At 37.8% G+C, this 13,826-nt stretch overlaps 1 protein-coding gene across 2 annotated transcripts in view; it reads left to right on the plus strand.

Moving 5' to 3' along the window:
* Positions 1-13,826, plus strand: part of LOC120773986 (furin-like protease 2) — a 392,069-nt gene that overhangs the window by 27,367 nt on the left and 350,876 nt on the right. For both annotated transcript variants that reach the window (XM_040103245.1, XM_040103246.1), the window contains exon 2: positions 7,924-9,252. The gene's annotated coding sequence lies outside the window, so the exon portion shown is untranslated. The remainder of the gene's footprint in view (positions 1-7,923; positions 9,253-13,826) is intronic.

Genomic DNA, 13,826 nt, shown 5'->3' on the forward strand with positions numbered 1-13,826 from the left:
TTTGCTCCTCAGCGCTTGCTGCCATTGTTGCCACATTAACACACAAAACTGTGGCAAACGCATTAGTATTGCTTGCTGCGCTTTTCTTGCTGGCACTTTGTGTGGCAACAACAAAAACTTGATTACAAGAAGACAATGCTTGTTTAGTTGACTTATTGCTGTTGTTGTTATTGCTGATACTCTGCTGGTGCTCCTCTGTTGTCGCTCCTCTGCTGCTGATACTCCTTTGCTATGTATTGCTGTGAATTACCTTTCAATTTCGATTTCATTTCATTGCAACAAAATGCTGCTGTACAACAATGAAGATTTATAATATTAGAACCATAGTGAAATTAGTTGAATTTAGTAGGGAAAGTCTTCGAAAAGTGTGTTGTAATGTACCACGCATACATATTTGATTATTTATTGAGTATATAAATTAGTTCAGGATTAGAATGTAGGGCAATGAGTGTTAATAAGTTAACTATGTGTATATGTGCATGAAAGATATTCGATCTTTTGCTTGAATGTCCTTAACATTAAGCACTTTCGAACTCTCCCTCTAAATGTAGGCAACATAATTGTTAAAGCGAAACGTTGCCTACATTTAAGCTCATGGTTCTATAACTTTGCCTTTTCGACTTACTTACTTCTCATGAGTTTAGTCTAAAATTACAGAAAAATAGTTTCTCAAATGATAAGATTGATTAATCTTCATATTCAAAGTGCAAGAGATGGGTTCGATTCCAAAATCATAACTTTCATGACTGAATTAAGAAAGTAAAAAATCGGGTATTTTTGCCCATAATTTCAGACTTCTTTGATCTCTGATTCTAAGCATAAGCAATAATTTTTCGTGTGGAAAGAAGCAGGGGCCTTTTAAGAGGAAAGCTTTGCCTACAATAATGGTACAGGTATGCGCACAGTTCACTAATTGATAAGACCTTTATTGAGTCGAATTTTCGAGCATTTCTACTGGTAATTGGCGAATGACACACGTGATGCTTTGCTCCGAATCCTGAATCGAACCGGGATTATCAGCATAGACTTTGAACTTTACATACAGGTAAAAGTTTATCGGTGTGATATCACACGGTCATGGTGGCTAAACCACCGGCCTGAAACGTGAAATTATCTGCTCATTGAGGTGTTCTCTCAATGAATCCACTGATTGATGCGATGTATGGCAAGTGGCGTTGTCTTGTTGAAGCCAAATGTCACAGAGATCACGATCTTCAATCTCAGACATCAAATAGTCGGCTATCATGGCGTGATAACGGTCGCCATTGATGGCTACGTTCTCAACGGCATCATTTTTGAAGAAATATGGATCGAAGATTTCACCGGCTTACAAACCACACCAAACCGTTATTTTTTCTCGATGAAATGTCAGCTCTTGAACCTTTTCTGGTTGCCCATCGTCCAAAAGGCGGCAATTTTGCTTGTTTTCATACCCATTGAGATAGAAATGGGCCTCATCGTTGGACAAAATTTGGCTTGAAAACGTCGGATTTTCTTGGAACTTTCCTAGAGGCTATAGAGCTGTTGAACAAGGTGTATTTTGCACGATTTCTATTCAAGACCATGACGTAAAATGCGCCACGTCGTTTCCATACGTCAGCGAGTTGCCGCGACGGTGCTGAACCGACTCTCCATGGTCTTCGTGTAAACTCTCAGCTAAGGTTGCTATATTTTCTGCGCTGCGTGATGAACGTGGTCTATTCAGTCGAATATTATCAACTAATTTGTCCGTGATTTAGATAGATCAAGTTTAAAGCCCTGCTTGATAATGAACTAGTATTCGTCCAATGTGAGTTCACTGACTTGAATTGTCTTTTCGGAATTGTTCCAGAAAATGTAATTTTTTCTCACCTCTTTATGTTTTTATAGTTCCTAATTATTAAAAAGTAGTAAAAATCAATAGTAGACGAATTGAAATCGAAGTCATAAGTCTCAAATGGTGATCCCCATATGCGCGAATTAGTTAAGCTTCTACACTCAACGATTTTGAATGAAATCGTGAGTCTCGTAAGATGAAGTGAAGGCTTCTTACATAAGCTTATAGCTATGAACCTAAGATATTTGTGTATATTTTTTCTTCAATTATTTTAGAAAATATTAAATTGCTACCAAATTTCCTTGTCTTTAAACTAAAATATACATATATGTACTAGTAAGCTATTTCCTACAAGGGCTTTACTTTAAACGTATGGATATTGCATCTGACCATTTGTTATGCCTTAAGCGATATTGGAAGGTACAAGACAAAGCCTTACGCTACAAATTTTGAACCCAAACCGGTTGGTTACTTTGCTATTTTTCTCCACTACTTTTTCGTTACTTACAAACATACATGACTATGCACATTCGATACGCTACTCTGATGATTTTTTCTCCCTCATTATTTTGCCAGATTTGCCTTAGGTGTGTTTTAATAGTAAAATGCTATATTTTTCGTTGGTCTCCTTCAATAGTTAACTGCTAACATTTCACTTTTTCCAACGAAAACGAGCGACAACATTATTTGGTAATAGATTTTTACAAAAACAAAAAAATTACGAAAATATGGCCAGAAAAATAAAAAATATAAAAAGTTAAATGGCGAAAATTTTGGTAGCAGAAAGGGACTTCAAGCAGTTTGCTTGCTCTTTAAGTCATTGCCGGGAGATATCAACTCCAGCTGTGCGCGCCAAGCAAATTTCATTTTCTTTTTTTTTTTTGTTTTGCAAAAAAAATTCCAAAAATTAAATAAAGAAAAATCGAAGTCGACTGGCTCCGCAATGTGTTTGTTAAGTCATCCGTTAACGAAATTTATGTAATGCGAACACAATTCCGCTATAAACACACACATACATATATCTACTTTATAACTGCTTTGAATGGCGGTATTGTAGGTTTTGGCGTTTCGGCGTTTTCTTCTTTTGGTGTTTGGCGTTTACTGGAAAAGTTGTGCGATAATTGAAGCATAAAATTGTAAGGCGAAAAAAGTGAGAGTGCGCGAATCGGAGGGTTCCCAGCTGCGTGTAGGGAGTCGCTTTCAGCGGCGAGTTTTAAGTTATTTCAATTTCGGTTTGCTATTCTTTTACTTCAGGTTTTTTTTTCTTAAAGTTGGCTCGTATTTAATGTAATTAGAAAACGTCACGATGATAGTGCGTTTCATCTCGAGCGTAAATTAGCAAAATTAAAAGAAGTTGTGTAATATTTAATGATTTTAATGCTAAAGTAAAGGTTGATAATTTTAGCTTTGCAGATGGTTTAAGAAAATATACCAAAAATTTCAACATCTTTGATAAATATAAATAAAAGAATTTCCATCCAAAGACTTAATTTTGCTCGGTTCAATTGCATCTCAGCTGTATGATACCGTGGACCGATTTAAGCAATTTGGTCGGAGGTTGTAGCGGTGTTCTAGACAATAACTATCAGTAGGAATTTCTATCACCTCGTCCGCTGATGATTGCTCGATAATGACGTCGGGCAATGGAATTGATGGCAAATGCTCAAACGTAAATGGCTATCTGGCCGACCTTCCTAACTTCCTCCTCCACTAAATCCACAGCGACCATATTCACAAACTAGAAGAAGGAGCACAGACTTAACTTTAATATAGTCGATAGCTTTAAGATTTCGACTAATAATAATAAACCTAAGATTTTAGATTTGACTTCCGACAGCTTGTGCTCTTTCACTCCTCAGACGACCGCTGTTATTGTCAATGTACAGAGCCGCAACAAAGTCCTCAAGTCGCTAGACGTTGTTGGCCACATACAAAGCAATCGGCCCGCCAGACCTTTACTACGCCGCACCGGTATGGTCGCCTAGATGCGGTGAAACGAAGACGAGGGAGCCACAGACTTCTCAGACTACGGACTACGACAGGATGGCCCTTGATGTCACCCATCGAACACTTCCATAGTGAGGCGGGTGTGCTCCCAGTCAAGGAGCATAATGAACTCCTCTCCAATCAGTTTTTTGCTTTCGCAGAAATCAACCCTGAAGTCACCTGCTTGAAGCGGAACCGTCTGCTAGGAGTATCACGAGGTTCCTCCTCAATTACGTCGATTACATAAAACAATACGCCGACCAGACTTCGGACGAAACTAACTTTTGACATGATACATTCGTTCTTGATACTGTCGCAGGTCAAACTCCTACTTATCCAGAATAGACCCCGACATATCAAACATATGTATGTCCAGCGTGAAATGAGTGCCTGCATGACACTAGCCACCTCTTTGCAAGCCCTGCTAACCCTACATATCTGAGACCCTTCTCCATTTGGTCCGACCCGTCGAAACATCACGTTTCCTTGGCCTCCCGTTAGATGACCATGATGACAATTTTTCCGATCCTTATAATACTAGAGCGGATTAGGTACCCGTTACAATAACAACAATAATCTGTGCACGATTTCGTGAGGATATCTATTGAAATTAAGATTGATTGTTCAGTTTGTATGGCAGCTATGCTGTAGTAATCCGATGTGACCAATTTCCTCGGAGATAGCAGCATTTCCGTACGAAGTAATTCCTCACAGATTTTTGCAATCTTCAGCAATATCCCAATATCTACTTCATCTGACGCTCGTTGCATAATTTCCATATAAATTTTCTGGCGAGCACTTCACCAACGAAGACGAGAAATAAGTGAAACAGTTTAAAGTGATTTTTCGCAGAATTTCAGCTCGAAAAGCGAATATAAAGCAAAGCAATAAAAAAATATTTAAGCAATCAATTATATAATCAGTCTAGACTTTGATGTCTGCGCTTGATTTGCGGCAGGCTGGCAATTTTTCACTCAAAAAGGTTAATTTGCCAAAGGTGAAAATGCAATAAGAGGCAATCAAATTTTAAGTAGCTACATAACTGTGAATTATATTATATTTTAAATTTTCTTTCCAAATTTTAATACTATCTTTGATTGCTGTCTCAAATTATTTTTTCTTCACTGCTCTAATTATCGTTGACAATTTTATCAAAGAGTATTCTTTGTTTAGAGTTTACTTCACCTTGACTTGATTGATGTAGTTTCAGTGACGTTTCTGATATTGTTGTTGTTATTACGTTGCTGTAAATAAGCTAATTAAGTCTCTGTATAACATTTGCTCCACTTTTAAATACACAAATGCATTTACACCAAGTTCTCCGCTAAAATGGCTTGTAGTTAAAACATATAATATAATACAATATATATTATATTATATAAACAAAACAAATTAATTTCTTCTTTTGAGTATTCATCACTTTAATAAGCCTTTTCAGTTGTAAAATGTTTTCATTGGACTTCTACTAGTTACATATGTATCTCATTTAAAAAAACCTTAGGCATCGACAGGCTCTTTCAATTACTCCAAATGTCGTCAATTGTTATGTTTTTGAAGACCATATGTATACAGCTAAGCCTACTGTTATTTAAGTATTTGTATGACGACATGACCTAGCCAGCGTAGCCGCAGTTCTTTAATTCGGTGAACTATGTCAATGTTGTCGTATAACTCGTACAGCTCATCATTCAATCGAATGTGCTATTCGCCGAAGCCAATACAAAAAAGACTATAAATCCTCCGCAAAACCTTTCTCTCGAAAACTCTTGACATCGACTCGTTAGATGTTGTCATTGTCAATGCCTCTGCACCATATAGTAGGGCGGGGATGATGAGTGAGAATTTGACCTTCACTCGTTGAGGGAGGACTTTTCTTCTCAATTACCTTCGCAGTCCAAAGTAGGACTTTGTTGGCAAGAGTTATTTTGCGTTGGATTTCGATGCTGACTTTGTTGTTGGTGTTAATGTTGGTTCCAAAATTGACGAAATTATCCACGACTTCCAAGTTAAGATTAAGTTAAGAGATATTCTTCCCGGTCCTGACGGAACTTTTGGTATTGCTCAACGTCAATTTACATAGCCATATTAGTTCTGCGGGGATAACAAATTCAGACACAGCGGCATAAAGACAGCTTCGTTTCGTGTTGTCAAAAGCCGCTTTTAAATCGGCGAAGTGATGGTGTATGTCTTTTCCCAGACTTGGCGCATAGTGAATATTTTGTCAGTTGTTGATTTTCCAGTTCTAAAGTCATACTGATAAGGTCCAGTCAGTTTTTTGACCATGGGCTTCAGTCTTTCACACAGTACCCTCGATAGAAACTTATATGCGATGTTGAGGAGATTTAGCCCAAGGTGGTTGGCGCAGATTGTGGGTCTCTCTGTTTGTGGATTGGTCCGACCATATTCAACAATGAAACTGACGCATGTTCCTTATCAGTTCTATATCAAGCCTGCCGCTTTGTTGCTCTTTAAACGGGTAATTGTTATTCGTACTTCTTCATGGCCGGGCAATGGGACGTCAGCTTCATCGTCACCGATTTGGGATATCATATACAAATATAGCGTAATATTATTTATTCTTGTGTGAAACCAAATTTGAACTTCTTTAAATGGCTCCCGAAGTAAGTGTCATAAAGATCTTTTGACATATAATATAGTATGGTATTGATTTAATTCCTAATTTTCTTAAAAACATCCTGAAACCGTGGAAACATATCTTATTCAATAAATTATAGAGTATAGGAATGAACTAGGCAGGAAATTGCTGATGATTCGAAACTAAGGAGCATTATGTACTTATTAGTAAGATTATTTCTTTAGAATATCTTTAATCAAATTGAAACTATGACCAAGTAGTGGTAAAAAACTACTTTATTCATCAGTATAAACAAATATACCATCTTATCATTTGACTCAGACTGGTACATTTGGACCCATAACATTTTTTTCTTTGATTGGTATTAGATTTTTATATTCATGAGCAATTCCCTATGTCAATTAGTGTCTGTTTGTGTTTAGAAGTGTCTCACGACTGCAGAATCACTGAATTTATTTGACCACAAAAAAAGTACTTAAATGGAACAAAGCTTGCCGTGAATGTCGTGAAGTCATCGAAAACTTGCGTCATGAGAATCATCCATCTACCTCTGTTAACGAAAATAACAATAAAAAATTTAAAGAAACTATGTTTGAAAATCATTTTCTTGGCATCACAAATACAGCAGACGGTCCCTCTTTTATGGATCGACTCAACACATTTTGGTAACTCTCTTGGGTATGAGGCCTGTCTTGTAGTAAACGAAACGTGAAACTTTTGTAAAAACGACATCGACTAGAAGTCGCATAAGAGATGCCTGCAACGCAGTTGAGAACCACCATATGATTCACCAATCTTTTAGTTATTAGTGAAGGGACGTGGGTTTATGAATATGACGTCGAAACTATCCGACGATCTTTCAGATGACGCTCCAAGATCGAGCCAGCTGCAGCTTATGAATGCTTGTGTTGGCTCAAAAGGAGCCTGTTTTAAATTAGATAAAGTTGTGTATTAAAATACTTATATGAAAATAAATTTTTGGTTATCAGTCCGGGTGAAATTTGATCCGATAGCGTATAGAATATTACTAATCAAGTTAACATCATAAGTAAAACGTCGTGAAAATTTTCATATTCGTTAGTATGGAATATTGCTTTCAATCTCAAATACTTAATACCTAAAGTGTTGAAATATTCCATTAATATTAAAGGCTACCAGAAAGTAAAATAAATTGTTATAGTTGCTATATATATTATATGCTATATACTACACTATATTACCATAAATTCGAGATTCTATAAATCGTAACTCGGGGATATGTTAAATTTTTCAAGCATGCTGCCCCTTTATTTCATGCAAATATTAATTAAAACACACCTTGAAACATTTTCCATTGAGTCGCTGAACCTTAACCTGCAGATAACCACCCAAGCTGATGCGCGTAACCCCCGAGTTCATTCACTCTTCACCTGAAGCATAACAAAAGCTTTAATGCTCCACAAATAGCAACACTGGAGTGTTTGTGTGTGTGTGCGCATATATGTATAACCTGACGAAAAATAATTTATTTATATTTTCTTTGCAGAATGTCAACGCCAACACCTGCTTGAAAGAACAAAAGCAACAAAAACGCAACAAAAAAGCTTGAGAAAGGCTGCTGTTGCCGGAAAGCGAACACTGCGCTGTATAAAAAGCCAAAGCAACAAAAACAAAACAAGTTACGTAATCGAGACTTGAGGCAACGAAATCGAACACTTGCTTAAAATCAGACAGAAATAAAAAAGTGCCCCAAAACAAAAACAAAAACTGCTGAAAAAGTAAACAAGCAAACAATAACAAAAAAATATAAAGAAAATACAAAAATTCTTTACACACAACTTTTGTCGTTTGTCAGTCTTATAAAGTAATAAAACGAATGAAAGCGGAGCGAAAAAAAAATCTCTAAAAATAAAAATAAAAGCTGTTGCAAGAAAGCAAAAGTGTGTAAGTGAAGTTCTGTGCAGAACAGACGTTCCGACGTTCCGATAAAAATAATATTATAATATTAACAACACAACAAGAATAACAACAACATACGTGCGTTATATAAGCCGCAACTGCAGTTATAGCCGCGTCAATAATAAGCGGAAGCGCGTTGCTGCTGTTATTAATATTTTCAAGCGTGTGTTCTTTTGTTTTTGCATAATTTTCTCTATCTCTTCGTTGCTTTGTCGCGATTGTCGTTATTTCACTGCCAATCTGTCGACCACTTTACAAGCGTTCGTACGTGATTCGTGAGTGCGCGTGAATTTGCATTGCCTGCCGACCAGCGGGAGTGTGATCGGCGCAAAATCAATAGCGCGCGTTGTTGAAAAGCGTGAAAATTTTCACACAAAGTAAATGTGAGCGAAATTAAAAAGAAAAGAAAATAGATAATTACGTGACTAAAATAAAAGACAACGTGATTTCAGCTAATTTTCTCTTATCTACTCAGCTGTTATTTGATTTTTCTTTGCACGCGGCAACAAGTAATCGATTTGAGTTCATTATTTAAGCTTGATTAGCTTGCCCTGTCGCTGGATGTGCGGACATTCCGGAAAAGGTAGTGAGCGCCATTAAACGTACAAGTTCAACGATCGCGTAACGGTTGTTTGAGGAAGTGCTGCGAAAAAATATATAAAGGGGAGAGTTCGTTCTTTCCTTCTTTCAACCAAAAAAAAAGTAGTGCCAATTGCAATCCTAACCAACCGATTCGCCGCCACATCTTTTACGCATAATTTTTATTGAATTCTCTCTACGCTCTGTCCTCACGCCGCAAAGCTAATAAACTCTGCCGTCGTCGAATTGCTCTTGTACCCACACAAACACACATTGAAGTGTGACAGTTCAAGCACTCAACGACGAGCTTTGAATTTGGTATTCAACATTTAACCAGGTAAGTGGCCGCCTTATTATACAAACACTGCTAGTTATGTCTTGCCAGCCATTCCGAGTGCCCGCGCGCTCGAACGCTGCCACAGCGCCTTCTGGCCGACTCCATTGCGCTCAGCTGCCGCCATTCGTTTAGTCAGTTGTGTAAACGTTGTAAGTTCGCAAGTTTTTTAATTACACTTCCAACAAGATTTTCTACTTACCGCATTGCCGTGCCCGTCTCCCACTCTGACTGTGCCGTATGCGCGCGCTGGTCCGTGGCCACGGCTTGGCCCAGTCGCTGCTCTCTTCCTTTAATTACGTGATTATTCATTGCATAATTGAAAGCAATCAGCGCTGCTTGTAATTCCACATCGCTCACTTATTTGATGCACTGTTTTTTTGTTGTTTTTGTTACAACCTTTTGCTTACTTCGTTTTCATATGGCAAGCTGGTGTTCATTCCGCTTTGAAATATCGATTCGGTAAACGGTAGGTCGCCAGTCAGTGGGTTATGGTATATGCAAAGCATTTGCGATTAATTTATGCATCTCCTCCACATTACCTTGAGGACTTCATTTAAATTACAGCGAGTGCAGGGCTTTGCAGAAATTGGTCAAATTTTGAAGGTGGAAGTATTGTTTTTCAAGATTTTAGAGAGAGTTTTTGGTTTCGGAGATAGAAACATCCAGACACTTTATTCTTCATAACTCAGCCTTAAAAAAACTCATGTGGAAATCCTGGCAGTCCTACTCTCGGTCAACCAGGAGGCAAAGTTTAAACCGACATTAGTTTCTTTAACGGTCTTATAATCAATTGTTTAGCATTTTAAGGTACCACAACGGACCGTTGTTGCAACCTGTGCATGTAAGATCTCTGTTAGGATCGACTTCTTAACCTAATCTAACATAACCTCTATATCCAATGTTTCAGCACTTCAAACTTTAAAGGCCTATAGTTGGTCTAACGTAAGTGCTCTTAGGTCAGAATTTTGTTAGAAAAAAAATTCAAATTTTGCTACTCTGACGAAATAAACAAAAAGACAGACATGTGCTCGAACTTTCTAAAAGAGTCCAGTTCACTTTTTATCGACTAGCCTTGGCACGGAATGAGTTTCCGAAATTCGTAATTCCACCTGTAAAAATGTAAATTCAAAGAACTGAGAAGAGAGTCCAGGTCAATCTTTGTCAACCAAACTTTGACCTTGGAACTGGATGACAGTTCAAAAGACTGAGAAAAGAGTCCAGGTCAAACCTTTATCTACTCACCTTGGTCCTGTGAACTGGATGACTTTTCTAAATTTGAATCTCCAGCTGTAAAAACATCAGTTCAAAGCACGAATGAATATGATAAGGAAAGTTGTATTCCTCCACCTAACAGATCCAAAAGAAAACTTTACAACAGTAATGCTCCTGAAGTTTCCGATATCCAGAGCTGTCTTATTACAAAATTTCTTCAAAATCTTTTATATTTTTTGGCCAAAGCAGAAACTATTTATGGTAAAAACAATCTTCATCGTTAAAAAAAAAAAAACAGTTTTGTTGTTTTTTGCTGTTAGTTCAGGGACGAATTTCATAAAGTTTATTTCAGTAAAATGTAACATTGCTGAAAACGTAAACTACTTGAGTAAAAGTGTTGAGGAGTACTGTATCTGGGCCACTGAGACCATTGCCACGTCCACAAGTCGACATTAAAGGTAAAGGTGTCGAAAATCAGTCATCATTGAGGGAACGATCCAATTAGGCGTGACCTCAGCCTTCCAATAGCTAAAGAACATATTTCACAAATTACCGCATCTATTACAAATCAACTGAATGTTTTGGATGAACCGAAGCTTTGAGCTTCGTTGACCTGAGGGTAATCAAATGGGCTTGTGAAATGTTTTGCAGTTCTTTCCATCGAGTTGGAGCTTTTTAAATAGGTTCATGTGATGAATAGTCTTTGTTTCGTTAAACGAAAGCCTCCATCAGTGTAACAGTATTTCATTCCCTGACATACGGTCCACATATTCTGAACTGGTATTTTATATATCATTTGAAATATTTGGTATGCAAAGTTTTTTTGTCTGGGTTCTTCAAATGGACTTGTGTTCCATGTTTTTTTTCAATCATCATAATATGAACTTTTTTAACCAGTGAATCTGGCTCCTTTCTCATTCCTTTAGAAACTCAACACAGTGCTGTTATAAACATCGTTTAATTCTACTTTCTATTTCCTCGCCTGAAAAGCGTAGCAGTGTTTTTTTACTAACTAATATATGCTTTATAACACTAATACTCTATGGTTTACTTTATTAGAGAATATATGATACTAGATTTATATATGAATAAGTATGCATACAAAATATGAGGTAATAACATAAAATTCGTTTAACATTTGCACTGGCAATAAAACATATTTGTTGACTACTTTTCTGCGCCATTAACAGCGCCCATATTACCATAGAAAAAGTAATAAACCGGAGAAACAACAAAAATATTCGAGAAACATAAAAAATATTAGATTAAAAAAATTCGCATATTATTAACACAGGTCTCTCGCCGGGGAAATTTGCGTGGACAGCAAAAATATTGGACATTACTGAAATCATTGAAATAAAATATTACAGTGAGCAATATAGAATCTCGGATAAAGAAATTGTAATAAAACACTTCTAATAAAGAAGTTGTAATAAAAATAAAAAATATGTATGAGTGATTATATTTATTGCTACGGTTAGCTTGTACTAGTAATATGCCATCTATATTGTGGTCATTAGACTGGCAAGTTGGGAAGTGATTTTCACTGCCTCTCCTACAACGGGCTGGATTTGTTCCCAGAAGGTTAGTCTGTGATCCAGTCGTACGACTAGAAAGTTTACTGCCTTTTGTGTCCTAGGAATATTCGCAGCCCTTTGCATACATATTTCGAGGAGTATGTGCTTATTTGTTAGCAGTAGCAGCTTTGTTTTTTTCTTAGTGAGCTGGAGGTTGTGTGAGTTGAGTCATGCTTGCGTCCATATCTTGATTAATTAAGCTGATTGAGCTTTCTTCGCCCTTCTGTGTCTCCAGCTGTAATTACTGTTGCAATATCGTCCGCGTAGCCAATTAAGTAGGACTCGTCTGGCATTTGGTGTTTATGTATAGCGTCGTAACTGGTGTTTTACAAGTGTGGGCCTAGAATGGATCCTTGTGCTGCTCCTGACGTGACTGCTATCTATCGTGATCCCTCTCAAAGTTGGTAAAGCAGTTTTCTGTTACTAAGGCAGCTCCGAACCAAAGCTCTGAGCTAGTCGGGTGCTTAAAACTTTTTTCGAGAGCGTCGATCATATCCACCCATCTAGCGTTGTCGAAGGCGTTTCATACATCTTAAGTCGCCAGCAACAGTATTGTTTTGTAATTATGTCATCTAAGTGTGTGGCCTCTACACTTTCTATGCCGCATTTTATAGCCCTTGAAGTTGATCCGCCGTCTCTGAAGACATGTTGTCTAGGGGCGAGTCCTCCAACTTCGTTGATAGCCGCTTCGAGTCTGGGTTTAAGTAGCCTTTCATAGAGCTTCTCGCTGTGTCAAACATGCCTATTGGGCGGTAGGCAAGTTGGGATTGCCTTTTTCTCTAGAGCATCAGCCAATACTTTTTCCAGGATTCAGGGAATATTCCAGCTTCGAGGCTGGCGTTGAACATATTCAATAGCTCTGCGGGGCGTTCTGCAGCATTTCTACTGGGATCCCGTCCGAGCCGGGTTATTTGTTGGGCTTGAGCTAATTGCAGCCTTTGAGGGTGAACTGGGGGATTTAGAGAAATCTTATAATCTGTTCTGGATCACTAACCCTTTTTTCATGTGTGGGGAAGAGTGCTTTTTGGATGTGATCCATTTTGGTTGCGGTTACGTCAGGTGGCTTTGCTTGTTCACCAAGTTTCTTCATTACTATTTTATATCCAAGGGGTTTTGTTAACATCCTCGCGTTGTTCCTCCCATTTTTTCTTTCTGCTATCATCGATGGGATGTTTCAGCACCTTTTTTGCTGCTTAATATGACTCGGCTTCTCGGAATGTGGCCCTGGATCTCGTGTAGTATCTGCGAAGGTGGAGGCATGTGCGTCTGAGTTGAGCGATATTTTCGGTCCTCCAGTAAACTGCTGTTCCTTGTTTGCTGTGGGAGCCTTCAGAAATATTTCATCAGATATTGATAATGAAATTTTGAAGGCGGCAAAAACAATTCTATTACATTTTGAGAAAACAAAGGCAGTGATAAATAAATATCTGCTACAAACATATTATATATACAAGGCGGATTAAGTATTATTTGCCTTTTACTGTCAAACCAAATAAATCCATTTGAAAAAGACACCGAGAGCGGCATGAATGGCACAGTAACCAAGCTCCTTCCATTTCACACGCAAAAAGCATATTCAACACTGTGGATGAAGAAACAATGAATTCTAAAAATAAATACAACAAAAAAAGAAACTAAAGTTCCAAATAAATCCAAAGCCGACAAGAAAAGAGCAGTATAAAACAAAATTGGCACAGCACTGAGCTAGTCAGTCAGAACCAACACAAATCCGTGGGCGGCACAGGGACGGCCTTAACAGTGAGGCACTGTACAAATAACACGGAA

The sequence above is a fragment of the Bactrocera tryoni genome, chromosome 4 (assembly GCF_016617805.1).
Source record: "Bactrocera tryoni isolate S06 chromosome 4, CSIRO_BtryS06_freeze2, whole genome shotgun sequence".
NCBI classification, from domain to species: Eukaryota; Metazoa; Arthropoda; class Insecta; order Diptera; family Tephritidae; genus Bactrocera; species Bactrocera tryoni.